Genomic DNA, 24,010 nt, shown 5'->3' with positions numbered 1-24,010 from the left:
ATCTTCCAGCTTCACTCCCTCCATCTGTGGTGCTGGAAGAACAGGCCCTACTCTGCTGGGTTGTCACTAAGTGCAGTAACCGTGGACCAGGGATCCTCGTTCTCCGTGACTTTGAGCAGGCTAAGCTTTTGCATATCATCCTCCCCACACTGCTTTTTGGTTCTGCATGTAGACCTGGTCCCTCAGCTGACAGGAGAACATTTTATTAGTCACTTGCAGACACAAACTACTGACCAAGAGTTCAGTCTCAGCTGTGTCCCCACTTCCATCCTTGTGCAATTCTCTGGATATTCCAATGCATTTCACCCACCCACATTTCATAAACATGAGTAGAAATCGGAAAAAACACTGAAGTGCTGGCACTACTAACAAGAAATATAGCTCTCACATTCCATGGAGCAGAAGCAAAACTGGAAATCTGCAACATGGTAAACTCAGGTAAGATATTTTTAAAACTTCAGTGCCTGTTTAGTTTTCATTTCACTGTTATAGTGAATTTTAGTGTTTAACGAATTTTGGGGCTTACAGAATATACACTGACTCATTTTCAATGGTGAGGGCAAGAATGCTAGAAAAGCAACATCAAATGCCAAGATCTAGGAAGTGAGGCACATTTAGGAAGTTTATACACTCTGTTTAATTTTCTGAAGACAGAATGACTCTTAGAAGAAATCAGATGCACATTTGAATTCCTATCTGTAGAAAAGCAAGCAAAAACTTTGGATTTGACAATATAACCAGAAGAAAATATCAATTTGGTGAGTAAGTCTCCAGTCTCCTCCCCCAAAGAAATCTTTGGGGGTTGCAAAAAGTAATCAATTAAAAAAAAATCTGTATCATCCTCCTAGGGTGAAGTTGCTTTAAAAATTCATGCATTCACCAAATTCTGATTGCAAAGGCTCTCATGTGCCAGACTGACTACAAAACACTCGGCGATTCAGTCCATAATTAGAAACTGTCTAATCATTCCTGTTGGCCATTCTTGACTCTGAAATGTTTAAATAAAATGTTCCATAAAGGATTATTTGTAAAAGAACCAATATTTTGATCATCAATTCAAAAGGAGGCCTGATTGTATAAATGCAAATAACTGCCTTATTTCAGTGCATAAGATCTCAGATGACATTTAGACATCTATTAGCACAACTGGTCCTAAATAATTTAGTAGGGACATTTTTTAGAAGATCCCCACGTATTTATAGTTTGAAAAAAATGTTGATCTCAATGTAAATTTATAATCTAAATTTGTTTTGGTAGAATTCAATGATTTAAATAAGCTATGCATTTAGTATGCTAGAGACAAAAGAACCAACATTCTCTTGTAACTTAGATATATTCTAAACATGGAATGCTCTATGTAGAGCTGATATAGCATCAACAGTAGTTTCTATGGAACTTTTAAATGAGAAAGTTAGTTTATAAACAGTTTCTAGTCTTCAACAAATATAGAGCCCCTGAATGGTTTTCTAATAAACAAGCAAACAAACAAACAAACAAATCAATTGCCCAAACCTTCAAGACTCTTCCACTGTGAGAGAGGAACAGAGTTTAAGTTTCAAAATTCCCTTTTTCTGGAGGAAAGGGGAAAAAAAAAAAAGGTTCAGAAATTTAAAATTAACCTGAACCCAAAGCCTTTGGATGCTTTCGGTAAGTGTAACACATTTTACATAGTGGTCCGGAGGCAACCTTTCTGGAGCTCTGCAACTGAAGACTTTTCAGCTGCAGGGGTTAAAAGCATGGGTGTGGAAGTCAGCTTTTGTCTGAAAAATTAGCAATGCTATGAGTCATCGTGCATTAACGGCGGAGGAGTTTTGCATCTTGTACGAATCCAGACACCATATGCCATGCGAAGGCCTATTACTTTATTCGGTGCCACCGCTGACAGGCAGCCACGTGGGTATCCCCAGAGGAAGGAGGTCTCCTCCCGGCGGCGGGGACAGGAACCCAGTGGGTTGAACACATTCGACATTGTGCAGAGCAGCAGGAACAGCTGGTAAGCTAGCCAGCTCAACGGCCGGCCGCGCGCGCATGCTAATGAGCCGGCCACAATGCCGGCCTTAAGAGGGGCAGGGGGGTGGCCCAGGTCCCCACAACTGCCTCCAGAGCCGAGCTGCTCCCTCGTGCCTTCAGTCTCCTTAAGACAGAATCCTCTGTTTGCAGGTGATCAAAATCAGTTGTTAAGTCACAACTTAGAAATCCACCCCAACACGCCCAACCTGCTTTATTTACAAAGTTGCCTGAAATGTCTGCATCTTTAGAAGGGACCTTGGGGCGGGGCTAGGTCCTGGCTCACCCCTCAGACAACTGTGTGGCCTCAGGCAAGTTATTTAATCTCTCTGGGCCATGGTGCCCTCTATTTTCAGGGAAGATCAGATACATGGTAGATTTTGTTATAGGGGACACTGGACTAAGTTTGCATAATATATACAGGCAGGATGATAACTGTCCCTTCCACACAGTATGCTCTAAGGATCAGATGGTTGCATGTACATGTGATGTTCAGGGTGTCTGGGACGGAGCAGGGTGGGCGGGAGCTCTCCCTGAACCCAAGTTGCTTCACCCCCTGGCCTGGCTTTTCCCAAAGCCTAACGCGGCTGCAATGGCAACCCACTCCAGTACTCCTGCTTGGAAAATCCTATGGATGAGGAGACTGGTGGGCTGCAGTCCATGGGGTCGCTAAGAGTCGGATACGACTGAGCGACTTCACTTTGACTTTTCACTTTCATGCACTGGAGAAGGAAATGGCAACCCACTCTGGTGTTCTTGCCTGGAGAATCCCTGGGATGGAGGAGCCTGGTGGGCTGCCGTCTATGGGGTCGCACAGAGTCGGACACGACTGAAGTGACTTAGCAGCAGCAGCGTGGCTGCACATTCCGTTATGAGGGGTGGGAAGGAGACTGGCAGACGGGCCAAGTTGCATTGGCCTTGATGAGGCCAGTGGGATGGAAACTGGAGGACCCAGGTGTGATGACTGGTGATGGGTATGACTGGTCTGGTATGTTCCCAGTGGCATCTGAGTCCCTAGACCATGAAGTTCCATGAAGGTCCTAGGTTTACTGAAGGCTCAGTTTACTCCTTCCTTTGGTCAAATCCTCTGACTCCCAGTCACCTACCAACAGCCAGGACAGAGGCCCTCCTAGAGATGCCTTCCTTCCCTGGGCTGAACTCTGCCACAGCCACTAAGAAGTTCTGTGGACCCCTCTTTTCCTTGATGTTTTCCACACTCGTCGAAGAGCTGGCAGAATGGGTACTGGTACCCTGCCTTCCACTTGGGACCTTCAGGAAGCACACAGTTCCTGGCACACAAGACATGGCCAGTGGATACTTTGTTGAATGAGTAAATTAGTGAAAACAACTGCCTTTTAGACTTGTCTTTCTCAGATTTGGGGACTGGCAGTGTGAATGAGATAACTAGACTCTGTTGATCACTTTTTCAGCAAGATTCTTTTTTTTTTTAAGTTCTTAAGGAAAAATTTAATAGAAAGACCAGCCCCAGAAGTACACTTCCGTCTCCGTTTCCTAGGGTGGTTGTGCTGTGTGTGATAAGGCGCTCAGCTGTGTCTGACTCTTATCGACCCCACAGACTGTAGCCCTCCAGGCTCCTCTGTCCATGTTGTGGGTGTGTAAAGGCAATGAAGGGACTGCCTGGTACTCGGGGCAAACCTGGTCTCCCCCAAGTCTTCCTGCAAGCTCAACCAGCCAAACAGCCCAGGGGTCTCCCAAGGTGACGTCTGTACTTTCTGAAAGGTAGAAAGCCTTTGCCTGTGGTGTGGACATCAGTGAGAACACCTGCTGCAGAGTCAGAGGCTGTCAAGACTGACACAAAGATTATATCCCAAGAGAGTTAAGAACTCGAATTTACACAAATACAATGATAAGGAACTTTGTGTAAAATACAGCGAGGTACTCATCAATGAATTCAAGCATGTTTTACTTTGGAAAGCTGTGACCGTGAAGGAAGGCTCTGTCCTGAGTGGCGGTGGCAGTGGACTCTGGGCTCTGCCAGCTGTGGAGGCTGCTCCTTGAAGGTCGGGCTGGCATCATGGTTGGTGCTAACCCCGCTTCTAATGTGTTATCTCCTGTGTATCTGCTGTCTTTACATCCAGTCCTTAATTTCTGTAGCTTCCAGAACTCCAGACAAAATCAAGATAAAGGGATATGGAAGTGGGGGTTGAAAGGGGTACTTTCTGACTCCCTGCTGCTTACAGAGGATGCCCAGAGGCATAACGTGTCTGAGATTCACACACATAGGTCCCCGGAAGCCCACGATCCTGTTTTGTTTCAGGGGAACAGAGATTCACAGGGGAGACGAAAAGGAGCTTCCATGCCACGTGGAGTGTGATCCTAGGAAGGAGGCTGTAAATCTGAGCCGTAAGCTGTGGCTTACGTGGTCCCAGGACTGTCACCTGAGCACCCTCCTCGCATGACCTGCTGCAGGCCGCCTCTGATTAGAGTTATTGATCGCTCCTGGAGAAGGGTCTCACTGGGCTCAAGGAAGGTGAGCGGCACAGCAGAGAGCTCCAGTATTGATCGGTTGCGGTTGGGGGGCGGGCGGTGATGCTCACCTTCCAGATGAGGGTCAGCGCTCCTTCACGCCACCTGGAAGGGTTCCTGTGCCATGTACATCAGGGCCCTGGGGGAGGTGGGGGAGACGTGTACATCCAGGGATGGTTAAGCGGGGGAGTGAGGCCAAATGCCAGAGTCTGGGGACCATCTCCTCTCGCATTGGTGGTTATAAGGCCTCTCAGAGAAGCCAAGGATGCCAAGTGAAACCTTGGGCTTTTATATGAAAAAACAACAACAGGGCAATGGAAGCCTAGAAAGTGCATCCGTGCATTCCTTCAAGGCAGACAGACCACGACACGGAGAACTGCCAGAGGCCACGTCAAGAAGCTGTCGAAGCCATGTGTGTGTAGGGAATGCTGCTCAAGAAAGTCCCTCCAGCATCTGAGGGCTTCACCAGTCAAAAGGACGGCTCTTATTAGAAAACACAGAAACCATTTCCCACTCCAACTTGATCCTTCCCTCCACTCAAAGCAGAGCATTTAAAAACTGGCCCTAACTGACATCCTCCTTAAGGGCATCTCAATGATATAAAAGGCTTTCAAAAGATTTTTGTGAAGACAAACGTCCACAGGCATAAACACATAAGATCATCTAAAAAAGCCAAGTAAAATTATGAAGTAGTACACAATTCATGATTCTCAGAGGCAATATAAAATTAAATTACAGGATTAAAGAGAACAGACTAAAGTGAAAATAAGAAACCCAGAGAAATTAAGCTGAGGACAAAATGCACCCTTTAAATATGTGCTTCTACAGACATAGAAGCAAGTGAACTCAGTTTTACTGCTTTTATGATTAAATTCTTTGGATTAAGAAGTCATTTATAATCATCTATTTCTCTTTGGTACCCATTATAAGTCATTTCCTCCTTGTCAGCATAAAAACATCTTGTGTCATTAAATAGATGGTACTAGAGTTTGCTTTCCCCTCTTGGAAATTCCTTAAAGTGTTTGCATTTCGGATTTTAACTGAACTAACACCTCCTGAGTTCTTAGCAGGTCAGATGCTGGAGACTAAAAGATGAGGAAGCCAAGGAAGACATGGTCTTTGTCCAGCTGGGGGTGAGGGGCGGGCAGGCAGGTACGTCAGGACGTGCCCTGGCTGAGGGAGTCAGACCACATGGTCTGTGGAAGTCTGGCAGGGGTGCCTACTGGTCACCCACCTTCCCTCACTCACAGCAGGCTGCCGCTGTCCTCAGCAGGTTGAGTGTGTGCCAGCCTGGGGACCTACCTACGCTAACAGCTCTGGGACTTCCAAGGTTAGATGATGAAAAACCTCGAGCCTTTGGCCTGGGTTTCTGTGAGCCCCAGGCAGCCATGTGTTCAGTCTGGTTGCTAGCAGGTCATTCTGCTATGAGGGGACCCCAGCTCACCAAGTGGGAAGGCTGCCAGGGAGTGAGGATGCCTAGCCAGCCCGTGGCTGGTCCAACTGCACCAGGGCAGGCGCCAGACCCGCATGTGAACCACCCAGCTGAGCCCTGCCAGCCCTGAGGATGCATGAGGTCCTCTTCCACCACCACCTTTTCAAGCCTTTGCAGAGGGCTTGACTTTATCCCACAGGCCTCCCGCAGTGAGAGGACCAGGCTAGGACTTGTACTAACATTCTAAAATTCTGTTAAAATTAAAATAACTTTGATCTAAAATTGAGAAGCAGGGACTTCCCTGGCGGTCCAGTGGCTAAGATGCCACATTCCGATGCAGGGAGCCCGGATTCGATCCCTAGTCAGAGAACCAGATCCCATGTGCTGCAACTGAGAGCTTGCATGCCCCAACTACAAAGACCCCTCATGCCACAATGAAGACTCGGTGCAGCCAAACAGACAAATGCCACTGAGAAGGAAATTAAGCTTGCCTGAGTGCGACACCCCTTCTGCCTCGTCACTTGCTATTGGCCAGATCAGAACCAGTCCTGAGGATGAGACGGGGTGGGGCTGAGCCTGGCTCTCTCATTCACCTCATGGGGATGTCTCGAGGGCCACCTGACACTCTGTGCTGAAATCTTGAATTTTATTCTTATAGAGTATTGTTCCTCTCGTCTACTGGATGAGGCAGGTCAGGACACACAAAGCTTTTGCACCATGTGAGGCCTTGATCTTGCTCTCCCGAGAAAGTTCTTATAAAAGCTGTGGACATAAAGATGAATGACTCATCTTTCTTTTTTTTTTTTATGGGAAGACAGATGCTCTCGATTTGATGACCTTTTCTGTGATGACGAGGGGCTGAATTTATGCATTTGCTCAACAAGTATTTACCAAAGTGTTGACTCTGTGGCAGGTGCGGAAGACACACCCAGGGCTGGTATTCACCTGGGGAGTGCCAGTGTGGGCGGCACCCTGGCCAGCACCCCACCAGTGCCCTCGAGATCCCTGAGGTTGGAGATTTCAGAAACCCCTACCCTTGGGCAGGGGGCATGACGTGAGTCAAGTGAGTGAACTAGGTGGTAAATTTACACCGTAAATAGAGTGCAGGTGAGCAAGGAGATGGTGGAGGTGTGTGTGCAGGTGTGGGAGCTTGGTGGGGGCATGCTGAGAGGCTGAGCCAGTGGACATCTGGAGAACAGAGCTTCAGGCTGAGGGCACCGGGCACTTGGGCCTCCCAGGAGGACTCTGGCATTGATTCTCAGTGAGGGGGAGGCCCCTGGAGAGGGTGGGCTGGTTAAGCCCTGAAGTCTGACCCACATTTTAGCAGGCTGGCTCTGGCTGCTACAGTGAGTGTAGATTGGGCTGGACATGGGGCAGGAGCCAGAAACAGAGTCGGGAGGCCGTAGTCAGCTGTACAGTCTTAGTTGTCATGTCAGGGAGCGGGGAGGTAACTGGAGGCTTCTGAACTGGGACAAGCTCTTATTTCTACTTTAGAGGAGAAACTCTGGTTGCTGGTGAGTTTTCCAGGGAGACAGGCTCAGGGAGCGATAAGTGATGGGGCATCCAGCCCAGAGTCGGGGTGATGGGTGGTGAGAAGCAGCTGGATGTGGGTTATGTTTTGCGGATTGATTCCTTTTATATGTTCTTCCTGACATACATCCTTACAATGATCTGTCTGTGAGGAATTATTACCCTCATCTTACAGGTAAGGAAATGGATAGAGTTAAAGATGCTTGTTGAAAACCAAGGAGGGGGCCTCCCTGGTGGCTCAGGGGTAAGGAACCTGGCTGTCAATGCAGGAGACATGGGTTCGATCCCCAATCCAGGAAGATCTCATGCTGCAGAGCAACTAAGCTCGTGTGCCACAAATACTAAGCCAGGACTCAAGCCTGGGAGCTGCAACTATTAAGTCCACGTGCCACAACTGCTAAAGCCCGCAGGCCCTGGAGCCCATGCTCTGCAACAAGAGCACACCACAATAAGAAGTCCATGCACGGCAACTAGAGAGAGTAGCCCCCGATTGCCACAACTAGAGCAAAGCAACAAAGCCCCGGCACAGCCATAAATAAATAAATGAAATAATATATACACATATATATATTTTTAAAAAGCTAAGGAGGGATCCCTGGTGGTCCAGTGGCTAAGAATCCACCGTGCAATTCAGGGGACACAGGTTCGATCCTTGGCCAGAGAAATAAGATCTCACATGCCATGGGGCCACGAAGCCCATGTGCCACAACTACTGAGCCTGCAAGCCACAACTAGAAAGTGTGCACTGCAACTAAGACCCGACACGGCCAAATAAATAAATCGTAAAAATAAAAGCCAAGGAACTTTTATGGAAACTGAAACCCCAGGTCTGTGTGAGGCCAGCTCTTGGGCATCACCTGCTAGTCTGGGGACCACATCAAAGTGACGCAGCTAGCAATTCATGCAGCCCTGGTAGGAAAACTGCTGCTAAGGATGGAAGATGGTGGAAGCTTCTTAGACAGAATCAAGCCTTGACCAGAAGGGTCCACTGTGACTGTCAGTGACATTGCCCAACATGAGAGCTAGAAACAGGTTTTAAACCGCTTTTATGCTAAAAAACAAAAAAAGATCTGCTTTCCTATTGAGTTGTCATCAGTGGAACTCTGGTTAAACAACTGGTTGAATGATAAACCCATTAAGGAAACCAGGGACCCCAGTGCGTGTACCTCACAATCACTCAGGTGACTTGGGGACCCCGAAGCACAGCTTGTCTGCCACCTACATGTGTACTGTTTACAGCCCAAAGTGTGATAACTGGGGCACATGAATCTAGGGAAAGGAGTGTTTGAACAGGATGGACATTTATCTCAGAGAAAGCCAGTGAATTAAAAGGAGAGCACATCTCCTCCTGATCTGAGTTTAAACCAACACTTAGCTCAGGAAATCAGCCCTGAATATTCACTGGACTATGACTGTTGCTGAAGCTCCAATACTTGGGCCACCTGATGTAAAGAGCCGACTCACTGGAAAAAGACCCTGATGCTGGAAAAGACTGAAGGCAGGAGAAGGGGATGACAGAGGATGAGATGGTTGGATAGCATCACCAACTCAACAGACATGAATTTGAGCAAACTCTGGGAGACAGTGGAGGACAGAGGAACCCGGCGGGCTGCAGTCCATGGGGTTACAAACAGTCGGACACGACTTAGCGATCAAACAACAACAAAGAGATCTGAGATTCCACAAAAGGTAGTTTATGTGAGGTGTGTGTGTGTGTGTGTGCCTGCTAAGTCACTTCGGTCATTTCTGACTCTATGAGACCCTGCAGACTGTAGCACACCAGGCTCCTCCGTTCATGGGATTCTCCAGGCAAGAATATTTAAGTGGGTTGCCATACCCTCCTCCAGGGGATCTTCCTGACTCTGGGATCAAACCTGCGTCTCTTATGTCTCCTGCACTGGCAGGTGGGCTTGCTGCCACTGGTGCCACCTGGGAAGCCCAGTTTATGTGAGGTGTTTATGCACAAATACATAGGCATTGGGAGGGAGAATTTACAGCACATAAACACAGAAATAATTTGTTTTCCTCACTGAGATCATTTAAATGCTATTTTCTAAGTATTTAAAAATTGTGAACCATTTTTTAATGTCTTTATTGAATTTGTTACAACATTGCTTCTGTTTTTTGTTTTGGTTTTTTGGTTGCAAGCCATGTGCGATAGCTCCCTGACCAGGGATTGAACCCACACTCCCTGCATAGGAAGGTGAAGTCTTAACCAGTAGACCCCCAGGGAAGCCCCTAAGTGCTGTTTTCTGATGAAGAAGACTTCTAATGTGCACATAGGTGGTTATGTGCAGAGAACACTCATCCTGTCAGTTCAGTTCAGTCGCTCAGTCGTGTCCGACTCTTTGGCAACCCCATGAATCGCAGCACGCGAGGTCTCCCTGTCCATCACCAATTCCCGGAGTTCACTCAAACTCACGTCCATCGAGTCGGTGATGCCATCCAGCCATCTCATCCTCTGTCGTCTCCTTCTCCTCCTGCCCCCAATCCCTCCCAGCATCAGAGTCTTTTCCAATGAGTCAATTCTTCTCATGAGGTGGCCAAAGTACTGGAGTTTCAGCTTTAGCATCGTTCCCTCCAAAGAAATCCCAGGGCTGATCTTCAGAATGGACTGGTTGGATCTCCTTGCAGTCCAAGGGACTCTCAAGAGTCTTCTCCAACACCACAGTTCAAAAGCGTCAATTCTTCGGCACTCAGCTTTCTTCACAGTCCAACTGTCACATCCATACATGACCACTGGAAAAACCATAGCCTTGACTAAACAGACCTTTGTTGGCAAAGTAATGTCTGCTTTTCAATATGCTATCTAGGTTGGTCACAACTTTCCTTCCAAGGAGTAAGCGTCTTTTAATTTCATGGCTGCAGTCACCATCTGCAGTGATTTTGGGGCCCACAAAAATAAAGTCTGACACTGTTTCCACTGTTTCCCCATCTATTTCCCATGAAGTGATGGGACCGGATGCCATGATCTTAGTTTCATCCTGTCGGAGAGGATATCAATTCTGCTTTCCCAAATTAATGAGTAGATAGTATTTCCAGGAGGAGAAGGCAATGGCACCCCACTCTAGTACTCTTGCCTGGAAAATCCCATGGACAGAGGAGCCTGGTGGGCTGCAGTCCATGGGGTCGGTAAGAGTTGGACATGACTGAGTGACTTCATTATCACTTTTCACTTTCATGTGTTGGAGAAGGAAATGGCAACCCACTCCAGTGTTCTTGCCTGGAGAATCCCAGGGACGGGGTGCCTTGTGGGCTGCCATCTATGGGGTTGCGTAGAGCTGGACACGACTGAAGCGACTTAGCAGCAGCAGCAGTATTTCCAGGACATTCAAAAGAGGCTCTCCTTGATTTAAACAGGTCAAAAATCCTCTGAAAATAGTCCTTAAACATAAAACTAATTTCCATTTCTTCCTTGTATTAAAATTGGGTTCTAGAGAGTGTTAATTCAAAGATCTCAGTTCAGTTCATATCATCTTACAAATGTGAAGAAAACACACATCCTACTTACTTTTCACCAGCAAGCTAACCTCTCCTCGGGAGGACACAATGTGATGACAATTTTCATCTTTGGGGAGAAAGTTCTGGTTCTCGGGGCACAGAGGGCAGAGCAGAGGGGTGAGCCATAGAGGCCCCCCGGCGAGGCTGCGCCTTCTTTAAATTCCACCGAGGACGGCAGTTTGGATGGAGACCCCAAAATCTATTCTGTCCATCTGTTTTATTATTCTTAGAACAACTGTCAAAAGTTGCCCAGGGATCAAGTTGCAAACATACTAATTTGCCTTTGAAAAGTAGGCCCTGGGGGAGTTCTGGAACTCTGCTTATAAATTCAGAATCCCATCAGCGTGCGTGCTCGCCTTTGTGGAGGTATGAGCCTGCGCTTCCAGGCTCACATCTGCCTCCATGCCGGGATGCGCCCACAGACCCACATCCCACTTCATAGGCAAATGAAGGCAGGACCAAAGGGACTTGGCATCTTAAGGGCTGGCTTAAGATGACTAGCAGGCCCCATTTTTTTTTTTTTTTCAGGAGGCAGTTCCTTCATGGATCACTGATGGATTAAGAACGAAAGCTTTGTGGTGGAGCGTTTAAATGGGTGGACACAGTGGAGGGACACATATTCGGTGCTCTTTAATGTCCCAGGACCGAATTAGGAAGGTTGGAGACTGGAATGAAGAAGCATTAGAAGAAATAAACTGAAGAGAACTATTAATATCATAAACCACTATATACTGTATCGTTTCATTTTTTTATGATTCTGATGAAAGTAATGAGAAGATCATTTGGACACCTGTGATAGCAGACGTGGCTTTGTTAGTCATAATGAGCAATGTCCCAGGAGTCATCAGGTTAAAATACTGTGCATTTTGGAAACATGCCACTCTGTTGGAAACTGAGGCAGCTTGTACTTCTCAAGTTAAAGGCATGTGCACAATACAAAGTGAAGTCCACATGACTCCTGCATAGCTCCCACACAGGACATGTGGTCGCATCTTGGGAGGGTAGATGGGGGCCTTGGCACTGATCCTCAGAGCTTCCAGCACCCCCTACCCCAGCCCCAGGGGTCTCTGTCAAGCCCCAGGGTATCAAGTCAAATGCTCTCATCCAGGTCTCCGGCACTGCAGGCAGATCCTTTACCATCTGAGCCAGCAGGGAAGACCTTTCAAAGCACAGAACCCAGAAACATATTAGAAGTACAACTTTCAAAGTACTCATTTTAGAGTTTGGTAAAATGCCGCTGAGTAAACTAGAGAGGACACCCTTTCAAGGCCAACACGATGGCATGTGGATTGTTCTACCTGCAGATGACCAAGGAAGCATTCCACTTTGATTGAAAAAAAAAAAATTTACTTGTATGTGTTGCAGATTACTCGGGTGCAAAACCCGCTGGGAGCCCACTGCAGACACTGAGGGTGACAGGCCCAAAAGGGATCACCATGTGGACTGGTCTGCTTTGTCCCTCTTTGGCTTTGTATGATCTCTTATTATCATAAGGCATGTATTACCCTCTTTGGAGATCTGAATAACAGAAAGTCTCACTTTCGAATATATTGATTCTAATTGCAGAGACTGCTAAATGCTCTGGGATGCTGTTTATGGCATTGTGTTCCTTTTAAAACGGGACCGATAATTAGTAAACTGAAATTTGATTAACGTTGGATTAAGAGGTTCTGATGTCTCGCTGCAATGTGTGTACTGGGAGAGATCAGCCTTAGGAAACTCATGTCTTCCCCTCTCCAAGATGAGAGGATAAATTTAAAAGTCTGATTTTTTTTTTTTTTTAAAGAGAGTTCAGTTGGTGTGCGACAGTTCATAATGTAGGATTCAGCTTTTTTCCTCACTCTTTTTTGTTTTCTCACTTTGAAGCTGGAGCCAATGAATTAATTATTTGAGAGAGGACAAAATAAACTAGAAAAAAAAGTTCTCCCCCAAAAACGCTATGGATGAGCCCCCTGGTTCTAACAGAGGGACCTGGTATGTTAGATGGCACAGGCCTCTCACCAAGCTCAACTGCAGAATTCCAAGACCATGAAGATCTCCTCTGAAAGGTATGCGTGTGTGCGTGCATGCTAAGTCACTTCAGCCGTGTCCGACTCTTTGAGATCCTATGGACCATAGCCTGCCAGGCTCCCTGTCTGTGGGATTTCCCAGGCAAGAATTCTGGAGTGGGTTGCCATGTCCTCCTCCAGGGGATCTTCCTGAGCCAGGGATTGAACCACCGTCTCTTATGTCTCCTGCATTGGCAGATGTGTTCTTTACCAGTAGAAGCTCTCTAAAAGGTATAAAGCCTGCGAAAACGACCACTAAATTTTAAATCAATACCACTTTGTGATCTTCAGATTATAAAAAGGTGTGTAATGGCCAAAAGTTTTTCCATGCTCCATGGCCAGGAGGGTCCATATTTCTTCCTTGACTGCATCTTAAAATTCATACTCTTGTTTTCCTACTGCTGAAGAGTACGGCAGAATCAGGAATAATGGCTCCCTGTGAAGTTGTGCCATTCCCAAAGTAACCACCTGAACTTGAAAGAAATGCATCATTTATGGAATGACCTTTCGCTCTTTGAATATTCCAACATTCATAGACGTTAAATGCCTAGAAATCCTAGCAGCGCTATGGAGAAGGGTGGGAAGGGTCAGCCAATACCCTCTTGCCTGCTCTTGACAGGATGACCGTCTCCACTTTTTTTAGCATCTTTCTAACAGCAATCTGTATCGGGGAACAACAGTGGAATTTGTGTCATCATGACCAAATGATTACGGTGCAAACCGAGATTCTTTTGAGGCCCAGCAGGCTGCTGGTCCCTATAGAAACACAACCTCAGACAGTGTCCTCCACTGGGCTGGAGTGGAGGCGGTGGAGGCTTTTGTGCCTGGGGAGATTTCTTCCACAACCTTAAAGCACCAGACCCCAGAGCTTCCTCCCAACTCTCTTCTTATTGAGATGCAAATTAATCTCTCTGGCTGATTACACTTCCCTTAAGGCAACGGACACATGCAGCTGTAACCAGAGTTTGTGAACTCCCCAACAAGTGACTTCAGCTGACAGCCTTGCCCAGGCAGACTGGCCGGTGGCAGGAGCTGGGCAGCCAGGACTTCCCTATGGCAAGTTACTGGCAGTAGGAAATTTACATACAGTTACGAATGAAAATGACAACCCTATATGACCGTATGCCTAGGATTCAGAAACAGACTCTGACGCAGTGTCACTTGAGGTCTCAGACTGAAGGACCACACCGCTCCCGTGGATCCTGGGTTTCACTGCTTCACCTCCCGACCTCCTTCCTGGCTGCTCTTCTGTAACCTGAACGCTGTTCGAACCCATCTCTCTAACTATTAACAGCTCTGAGAATACGGGATGAACAAACAGCCGTCATTTACTTTTCATGGCTCTGAGAATACTGGATGACTAAACAGCCATCACTTACTTTTCATGACTCTCAATACACTTCTGTTAATTAAAAACCAGTGGATAAGAATCCGTCTGCCAGTGCAGTGGACCTAGGTTTGACAATGCCTGATCAGGAAAGATCCCACAAGTCTCAGAGCAACTAAACCCATTGGTCACACTACTAAGCCCGTGTTCTAGAGCCCCTGAGCTGCAGCTACCGAAGCCTGTATCCCCTAGGGCCTGTGCTCCTCAATAAGAGAAGCCACACCATGAGAAGCCAGGTGACACGAGGAAGAATAGCCCCTACTTGCAGCAACTAGAGAAAGCCCACAGGCACCAAGGGAGACCCAGAGAAGCCAAAAATAAATAAACGCATAAAACATAAATTAAAAAATTAAAAATTAAATCAGATATAAAGTCACCATTCCAATCGTTGAGATTTCCACCTAAATGTCCTTCAATAACTTTTTGCGGTGGTGATGTAAGCGTTATTATTTACAAAGTGATAGAAAAGCAATATGCGCAAAACACTATGTTGGGGGATTCAGCTGCAAGGTAAACACTCAATAATGGGGAAAGGACTTAAAGTGTGTCTTTCTGTACAGAGATATATACTCTCTTTGTAGAGCTCTATTTCTTGGAAAATGAAGATTTTCAATTTTGAAAAAGAAATGCTGTTTTATAAAATATGAGTCATTTTTGTCTTGTTTTCCAAAATGTTTTCTTTAAAAAACTGAATGAATCTCTCCTCTTTGGCTCGCCCTTCACACATATGCATGTTTATAAAGTCCTAGGAGGAATGGACAGCTTCTAGTCAATCAGGAGACAGAAGAGGCTAGAGATGGCTGGTCTGGCAGGTACAGGGACAGCTGAGGAATGGGAGGCCCCTGGGTCACAGCAGACAGACAACAACCGGTGGAGGGGGAATGGGGGTGACCCAGGGGGAATCCTGGGGGGTCCCCACACCCCAGTGAGGAGGAACACCCCCTGTGCAGCTTGGGATGAGATAGAGTGGACCAGCCATGGATCTGAGTGGGAAGTGAGGAGAAGGGGTGCTGCTAGTGCTATTTCATGAAGCAAGGTGTCAGCCTGGCTTCTGTGCACGTGGTTAGAGCCACACTAGCTTTTCGTGGAGGGATGTGCTTCTGTCTAACCGTGATGGGTCATGAATCTGCAGCAAAAACAGCAAAGTGGTGTCTTCTTCTCCCTCCTTGAAGGTTCCCCTTGGCACCACCATGTGCCTCCCACAGGCTTGGTTCCCGGTTGGTATGCAAGAATACAGGTAGTGCCTGCCCCCTTCTTGGGTACCAAGCTTTCACAGGGTGTGAGGGGAGGTGGACTTTCTACACAGAAGGGAGGGGTGATCTCCAGCCTTCATCTGAGCACCTCCGATGGTGAAAAGTACTTCTGAGACCTGATTCCATGGACGGGCGCTTCCACAATTCACAACAGAGATCTGAAACACTGGTATTTAAGGGCCCAGGCTCGCACTGTGTATGGTGACTGCAGTCATGAAATTCAAAGACACTTGCTCCCTGGTAGAAAAGTTATGTCAAACCTAGACTGTGTATTAAAATGCAGAGATATCACTTTGCCAAGAAACATCTGTCTAGTCAAAGCTAGTTTTCCCAGCAGTCACATATGGTTGTGAGAACTGGACCAAAAGGAAGGCTGAGTTCCCAAGAATTGATGCTTTTGAACTGTGGTGCTGGAGAAAACTCTTAAGTCCCTTGGACTGCCAGGAGATTAAACCAGTCTATCCTAAAGGAAATCAACCCTGAATATTCACTGGAAGGACTGATGCTGAAGCTAAAGCTCCAATACTTTGGCCACTTGATGTGAAGAGCTGACTCATTAGAAAAGACCCTGATGTTGGGAAAGATTGAAGGCAGGAGGAGAAGGGGACAACAGAAGGGGTGGTGGTTGGATGGCATTATCAATTCAATGGACATGAGTTTGAGCAAACTCTGGGAAATGGTGAAGGACAAGGAGGCCTGGCGTGCTGCAGTCCATGGGGTCACAAAGAGTCAGACATGACTGAGCAACTGAACAACAACCAGGCTTGCAGTGTGATAAAGACCCTGGTGACGCTTACTGGGCTCTCACTTAGGACCAGGCTCTGTTTCCCCTGTGTGGCCTTCTGACCGTCTCATCTCCCCTAGGAGGGGGACAAATGGGGCTCTGGGTCTCAGTGTCAGGAGACGTGGTCCAGGGGTCTGTGGTGAACAGGGGTCAGGCAGCCAGCTGGTTAGAGGGCTGATTGCTGCCAACAGCAGAGGAGGCCCTGTGGGGTCAGAGGTTTTGATTCTTTAAGGAAAATCAGAAATCTAGATTTTGTAAAATGCACAATCTCCCAACTTCTCAACCTGCCTGACAAACTCAGTTTTTACAAGTGACGCTGGAGGCCGCTACAGTTTAAACAAAGTCCATCTGAGGGGCCAGATTCAGTTGCAGGTGGCTGGAATTTTTTGGCTCTTGGGTTTTGCATGTTTGCTCCAACACTGACCTAAAACCCGCTTCCTGGATGCCTCTGTTCACTGCTCCCCATTCTGCAGCTCTTGCTCCTCTCTGACCCCCCAGGCTCCTGAGACCATTCCTTCTTGGTTTTTCTCCCTGAGCTGTACAGACAGGCTTCTCTGGACCTCCTCTGGGTTGGCTGGGCTCTTATGATGTGGTCCCAGAGTGACACCCCTACTTGCCATGTGTGCCAAGAGTGGCACAGGGACCATGCCTGTTCCTCCTGATGTGGTCTCACCCTCATGTCCTGGATCTCAAATCTGTGCTCAGTCACGATACTCGGGTTGCAGACACCACCTGTGGCCACGCGGAGTCACCCTTGGCCTCTCGGAACCCAGCTAAGCCCACGGGTGTGGCTTTTTGGGCTCCCCTCTTGGTCTTATCTGGATGGTTTGAGTTTGGTAGACTCATCTGTTGAGATGATCCTCATTTCTAATGTTGCCTTGGATCAAGTTCGCCCTCTCAGTTTCCCTTAAAAATGGTATTTACTTTGATAAACAGGTGTTCTAGACCTTTGTGAAAATTGCTGGATGGAAGCGGACTTGAGCAAAGTCTCGGCCCACATGGGACCAGACACTAAGGCCCCGGTTGGTCGGTGGCCACAAACGACTGCATTTATATTTAGCCACAGTAAAGTCGCCCAGCTTCTGTAGGCCTGAACCCTCTCCCATTGGCCAGACGGTTATGATATTTTATCTTGTGTTTAACCAAAATTAAGATGTGTATTTACAAGCTTTCTCTAACTTCTGAAATGAGTAATCTTATCAAATATCATGCATGTGTTTGGGATACTTCATTCTATGTGGACTCATCCTTTTCTGGAGGCTTACACGCACAAGGGACTATGCAATCTGCCCCAATTCATCCTTTAATCCTATCTGAAAATGAGGAAAACAGTTTCCTGTTTTCAGTTCTGGGTGCATCCTTAATTTACATGACTTCTGAAGAAACAATTCTCCTGATTCTGAGATCACTGTTGTAAATTTGTTCCACAATCCGATGTATGTGGCCTTGGGGGATGGATCTTACTGGCAGGGGCCAATTCGCTCTTTTTTCTTATTGTGTTCTCAGTGTTTTGAGTCTTCATTCATACACCAAGACACTTCTGCCAACTCCCATATGAAAAAGCTGGTGGACAGGTGGAATGGGTTCGCAGTGAAGACCTCCCATGAGCACCGTGGAGAGCGACCCTCAGAACGGAGTTGTTCCGCAGATCCCATGCCATGCGGCTACAATGGGGGCTCCCTCTACCCCACCTCCCTTTTTCTTTCTCAGAGAAAGTTTTCATTTTCTAATAAAATACCAAATCTCATTTCTTTTTCCCCTCCACAGCCTCAAGCCATCCCTGGAAACATGCCATTTCCTTATTCTCTACCTTTTGAAATATGCTTCCAAGGTATCAGAGCACAAGTCTGCTTGTGGTTTATTCTGTTATTCTTATACAAACTCTGGGACAAACTGTTACTTTCGGCAACATCCAAGTCAGCCTTTCACTGATGCTGAGCAAATGAATGCATCTAAGATATAGCTCCCAGTGTCTGCTTCCTCTGTCTTCTGAAAGAGGGTGTGATGGCCAGCAATTTATCAAATGCAGACTTCCCTGGTAGTCCAGTGGTCAAGAATCCACCTGCCAATGCAGGGGACTCGGGTTGATCCCTGGTCTGGGAAGATCCCAACTGCCATCAAGCAGCTAAGCCCATGTGCCCCAACTATCTTTAAGCCCACATCTCATGCTCTGCAACGAGAGAAGCCACTGCCGTGAGCAGCCAGTGCACCGCAGCGAGACAAAGCCTGTGTAGCAACGAAGACCCAGCGCAGCCACACATAAATAAACTTATCAAACGCTTGCTGCCCTTAGCAGAATGTACCTTGGAGTGGATGTCAAGCAGCTGAAGTCCCTACTGCAGCTCTACTTTGCCTTCAGGCAGCTCAGCAGGTAGACTACAAAAACAGTATGCCCGCCTCACCCCCTCGCCCCCACCCCCCACCGATGGACTGTGACCCCTCACCCCAAGCATGCTCCATCCTGGGCACTCTGACCCCAGCCAGGAGCATCTCCTCTCCTGGCGGCGCTGCTATTATCTGGCATGTGTTTCTCTTCCCTGAAGCTGTTCAGCTCTAGGGTCCTGTTTCTCCCAGTGCTCCAGGTGAAGGCTGGGGCCTTGGTGCTGAGGCTGAACCCCGCAGGGATATGGATTCTGCTTGCCCACCTGCCGAGGTGACCCTTCACTCCCCTCCTCCTTGCTCTCCTGGGAAACTGCTCTCCCCGTTTCCTCCACCCATCTCTCTCAGTCCCCCACTCCTCCCAAATCTACTCTTCCAGGGGATGCTCCAGGCAGTCTGGCCTTGATCCTCTTCCCGTCACCCTCCACATATCTAGCAGGCCACCTGCCTGAGGGAGGTGCCCCGTCTTCCCCTGCCGCAGGCCAGACCCTCAGGTCTTTTCAGAGCCCCTCCTGTTACCCCTGCAATGCCTTTATCACCTCTGTCCTTCCAGACGTGTGTGTGCATGTGTGTGCGTGCATATGACTATGTGCGTGTGTCGGTCTGTCCTGCACTCTGCTGGACGGAAGCACCTGTGGGCCTCAAACGTGATGCATTCTCTTAGAGTGAGGTCCTGAGCAGATGCTGTGCCCTCACTTGGAATATTTATTCGTATTCCTGTTCTCTGCAGCTAGGACAGTGCCTGGCGTGTGGCAGTACCCAGACCATGTTGACAAATGTGTCACTGACCCCGCACCACCTGGCACCATCTGCCTCTTCTTCCTACACTTCTCTCAAGTGTGTGAAGACAAACGGAGGGACGTAAGGTCTTCTGAGGAGAGAGAACAGAGGTCCCGGGGCAAGGGAAGGAAACAGAATGGTTACAGTTTTAGGAAGAGGGGCCATTTCTGAAAGTGTGTAAACTGAGAACACGATTGAGCAATGATAGGAAGAAGTTAGCAGTCTAAAAAGAGATGCTCTGAAATCAAGTCTCCCTGCTGATGGAAAATGATGCTAAACTTCACTGGCGAAGGAGGGCCAACACGATAGGCACCTCCATCCACACCGACCATTGAGACCATGCGCTCCCAGAGGGGGGTGTGCACTTTAAGAGGCCACCGTCTGTGTGGTTTAGGGAGACTTCCTCCTAGCAGGCCCACTGCCTGCTGTGTGCAGCCTCTCCTAACACGAGTTCTCTGAGCAGGAGCAGGGAAGCTCTGGCCTGACGGTTCCAGAAACCTGAGTCAACTGCAGTCTGATTTGGGAACCTCGAGCTGGCCCAGAACCTGCAAATAAGACACGTGGCAGGTCCTGTCCGCAGCCCTCCAGGCACAGGTCTGGGCCCCCTGATGGCCCACAGGGGACGGGAAAAGCAGAAGACTGGTGAGCTGGCCCACATCTCTCAGCAGGATAGGGGCTCCAGGACAAAGGCCCATAGAGGAAGAGACCAGAAACCCGGGAGGCAGGGGGGGCCAGGATGAGACGTCACTTAAGGTGATTTGCCAAACAGATCTCTGCCGAATTCACATTCTTTGGGGGAATCCTGTAAGACAGTGCTATTTTTCGATCTCCTATGAACCTTCAACACATTTGTGACTATTTGATTGCTTAGCATACAGCAGGGTACCCCAGACAGGAACTCCTCTAATGTTGAGTCTAAGCTGGGTTTATTGCTCAGAAAAGATCTCCAAAAGACACATTCGTTCCACTAATGCCCCCAGTCCTCAGTTTAGTAACAATTGTTATGTCTTTTTGAATGCTGTGCTGTGCTTAGTCACTCAGTTGTGTCCGACTCTTTATGACCAGATGGACCGCAGCCTTTCAGGCTCCTCTCTTTTTCCAGGCAAGAATACTGGAGTGGGTTGACATGCTATCCTCCAGGGAATCTTCCCAACCCAGGGATCAAATCCAGGTTTTCTGCATTGTAGGTGGATTCTTTACTGTCTGAGCCATCAGGGAAGCCCAAGAATACTGGAGTGGGTAGCCTATCCCTTCTCCAGGGAATCTTCCTAACCCAAGAATCGAATCGGGGTTTCCTGCATTGCACGTGGATTCTTTACTAGCTAAGCTACCAGGGAATCCCTTCTTCGTGGATATTACTGAACAAAATTGATCTAGAACTGCCTATATTTCTACTTCTGATTAAATATCACCCAGAACTGAATCCCAGTGGACTTATTTGGGTTGAGTACTGGTCACTAGCTGGGGTGGGGGCTGACTCCCTGGGGAAGACAGGCTCCCCATCTGAAACAGAACTCACTCTGAGAGAAACAAGCCTATGGTGTTCTTACAAACACAAACCACCAAGGAACCCCGTGTGTCCTGAGTTGTGTTACTTCCTTGTGTTAAGCAACAATTTCCTCTAAAAATGATGACACAGAGGGAAAGGGGAAAATGGTGCCCATGGTTCCTTTTCTAGTCAGTCCTGACTCGTCTGTAAACTGAAGGTAAGTTTAGTACATAGGGAGAGTGAAATACAACCAGATAAGTTTCTTCTGTGCAGTGTTTTCAGTCCTGGCATCTACATACAAGTTATGAAATATGAACTGGGTAATTCCAGTGGTTCCATACCTGAGTTAGATGCTTTTATGTTTTGCATACTAAACTGACATTGCACAACATAAAGAATTAAAAAATAATGCTAATCATCTAAATTTTTAACATTCCTTTATCTAAAATGCTGTTAAATAGCAAATTAAAAAACACCATGACAAGTTAGAGAAAAATTGCCAGAGAATGGAAAATGCTTTATATTTTAGCCTCTTTGAAGGCACTTTCTCTGCTTTTTAAGTAAAGGGCCCACATTTTCATTCTGCACTGGGACCTGGGTTATATCATAAGCCCAGGTTTTAGGGATATCCAAGGCATTAATGACCTTCTCAGCCCTTGGGAGCGTTTGAGGGGCTGGGGGTGGTGGATCCTACAAACTACCCCCTAACTCTTGTCCTGGCATCAGGCGACCCTGATGCTGTACTAGGATCTGAACCTCCAAGGTGGCCATGAAGTGAGAGAGTTAGGATCCCCTCAGCTCCTTGGTCCTACGCAGAAGACCATCTCTGCTGGAAGCTCACTCCTGTGAAAGTCACCAGGACCCCGCTGGACTTGACCATGCATACAATCCTAAAGAGCCCAAGATGACCACTCAAGAACACTGTGAGTCCCTCTGTTTGCTCCAGTGTCCTCTGTCTAGGACCCGGTCCTGCCACCTGAGGACAGTGCCCCTCACAACACTCCAGCACAGCCTATGGCTCTCTCCCTGGCATCTCAGCCCCACTCCCTGGCTGCCTTCGATTTGGTTAGTTTGCCTATCTCTTCCAGGTTGCACGGGGCAAGGACTACACCTGCCTGCTCCACCCTGGACCCCAAACTCCAGCTCTTGGCTGGGCAGATTCCGAGCCCACAGGGACTGACTGGAGACACCCATACAAGGAGACACTCACAATTAGGATGTGTTTGGTTATTTGGTGTTTTTTAAACTTCAAACCTAAGGCTTATGTCAGTGAAGCAGTGGATTCCAGACACCAGCGGTGACAGCAACTAGGTTAGATTTTTGTTAAAGCACGTGAATGAGAGCGCCAAGGACGCTTTAACATAGCGTTAAAGGAGCAGTTCATTATTAATAGTCTAGGCAGATATCTATAAATATTTAAAAAATTTTTAAATTAGTAATTTTTTAAAGAACAAAAATACAAACACGTTCACTTTTCTTTTCTCTTATTTTTTCCTACTTTTCTTAACTTTTCTTCTTCTTATACCTTTGGTTTTCGACCTGAATACTAGCTCGTTTGCAGGCAGAAAGTAGAGAATAAAGTAGTTAAGTGATTGCAAAGCTTTCCCCATTGATTATATCTCTCTTATAAAGATTACTAATAATGTTTTAAATAATTTATTTGAATAGCACTAATTAAATCTTCTCAAGGTGTAAGGCAAAAGAAAAATATTTAACATTTTATAATGATCAACATCATAAGTTTATTACTTTCCCTTTGCTAACGTCCATACTAAGCCATCCTCTGAGATGCCCACCTAGCTATTTTATGAGCAATTTGGGGAAAGAGCACTTCCTCACTCATGTGAGCATCAGTGGCCCTAAGCCCACATCCACTTCAGTTCAGTGTGGCTGCTTGAAGAATTTTTAAAATGATGCTGAATCCTATCCTTTGAACTTTTAAAAATAGTGTTTCCCCTTAAACCTGATTATTCTGAAGCCGCATTAATTCCGACTGGAGAAAGCAGTGTCCAACAACACAACAAAGCGTGGCTTTTGTAATGAGCAGCTCCATAAGTGGAGAAGGTGACGTGACAAAAATCACAATGGACCTCTAGCAAACGGAATTTTCTTGTTTGCAAATGACTTTTTCTTGCCTTGGCCCAACGTCCTTGACTGATGAGTGTCCAGCTCATCATGCAAACCCGACAAGCCAATTGCTAAAAAGATCCTTCTCATTTCTGCCAAGAACCTTTCTCTAACAGCCTGTGAAATAAAAACTCCACCGCAGAAGGCTGAATCGGCACCAGCCGTGAGATTAAGTCCAGAGTGCGGTGGAGGTCCCTGCTACAGAACGCCTGCTCTGAAACACCACCCCAGGCCGGACAAATTGGGAGGGGGCAGGCCAAGGGGGATAATGCCCCCCAGCCCCCCGGGGAGGGACCAGATGGGATCTAATAGCTCTTTTCTACTACTAATTTCTATGATAATTCCGAGTTGCCACATGGCATATGTATTTTTTTCTTAATCTAAAGACAGAATATCAGTCAATGAAGTGACCAGGATTTTAATGAAAGGTATTTTTCATGAACTGTATCTATTCACACGTGGTATTTCTCACCCACCCCTCGCCCCCACCCTCCAGCAGCATGCCACTGATGGCAAGGTTGGGAGAAGTAGAGAGACAGAGGTCAAACACAATATGCTTATAATCATTATCAACACTAATCAGAAACCGAGAAATCCTGAGTTGTGTTAGGTCAGATGTGTTTCGAAGCAATTTTATGAAGTCGCCTTAATTTTCTTATCATCAGGGTAAAATGAAGCTTTAAATATGCAGTACTTCCAGCGCCAACCTGATCAAATGGCTGCTTTTCATGGTTCTTGGCTCCAAAAGATTTAAAGATTACAGCAGTCCAATGAATGTTGGAGGAAAAATAAAGAATCACACTAGT

At 47.1% G+C, this 24,010-nt stretch overlaps 1 protein-coding gene across 3 annotated transcripts in view; it reads right to left on the bottom strand.

Annotated features, from left to right (window-relative positions):
- The window catches only part of RALGAPA2 (Ral GTPase activating protein catalytic subunit alpha 2), a 273,021-nt gene that overhangs the window by 54,396 nt on the left and 194,615 nt on the right, over positions 1 to 24,010 (bottom strand). The window lies entirely within an intron of this gene.

The sequence above is a fragment of the Oryx dammah genome, unplaced genomic scaffold, assembly GCF_014754425.2.
Source record: "Oryx dammah isolate SB20612 unplaced genomic scaffold, SCBI_Odam_1.1 HiC_scaffold_10, whole genome shotgun sequence".
Lineage (NCBI taxonomy): Eukaryota > Metazoa > Chordata > Mammalia > Artiodactyla > Bovidae > Oryx > Oryx dammah.
This window is presented reverse-complemented; position numbering and strand designations above follow the sequence as displayed.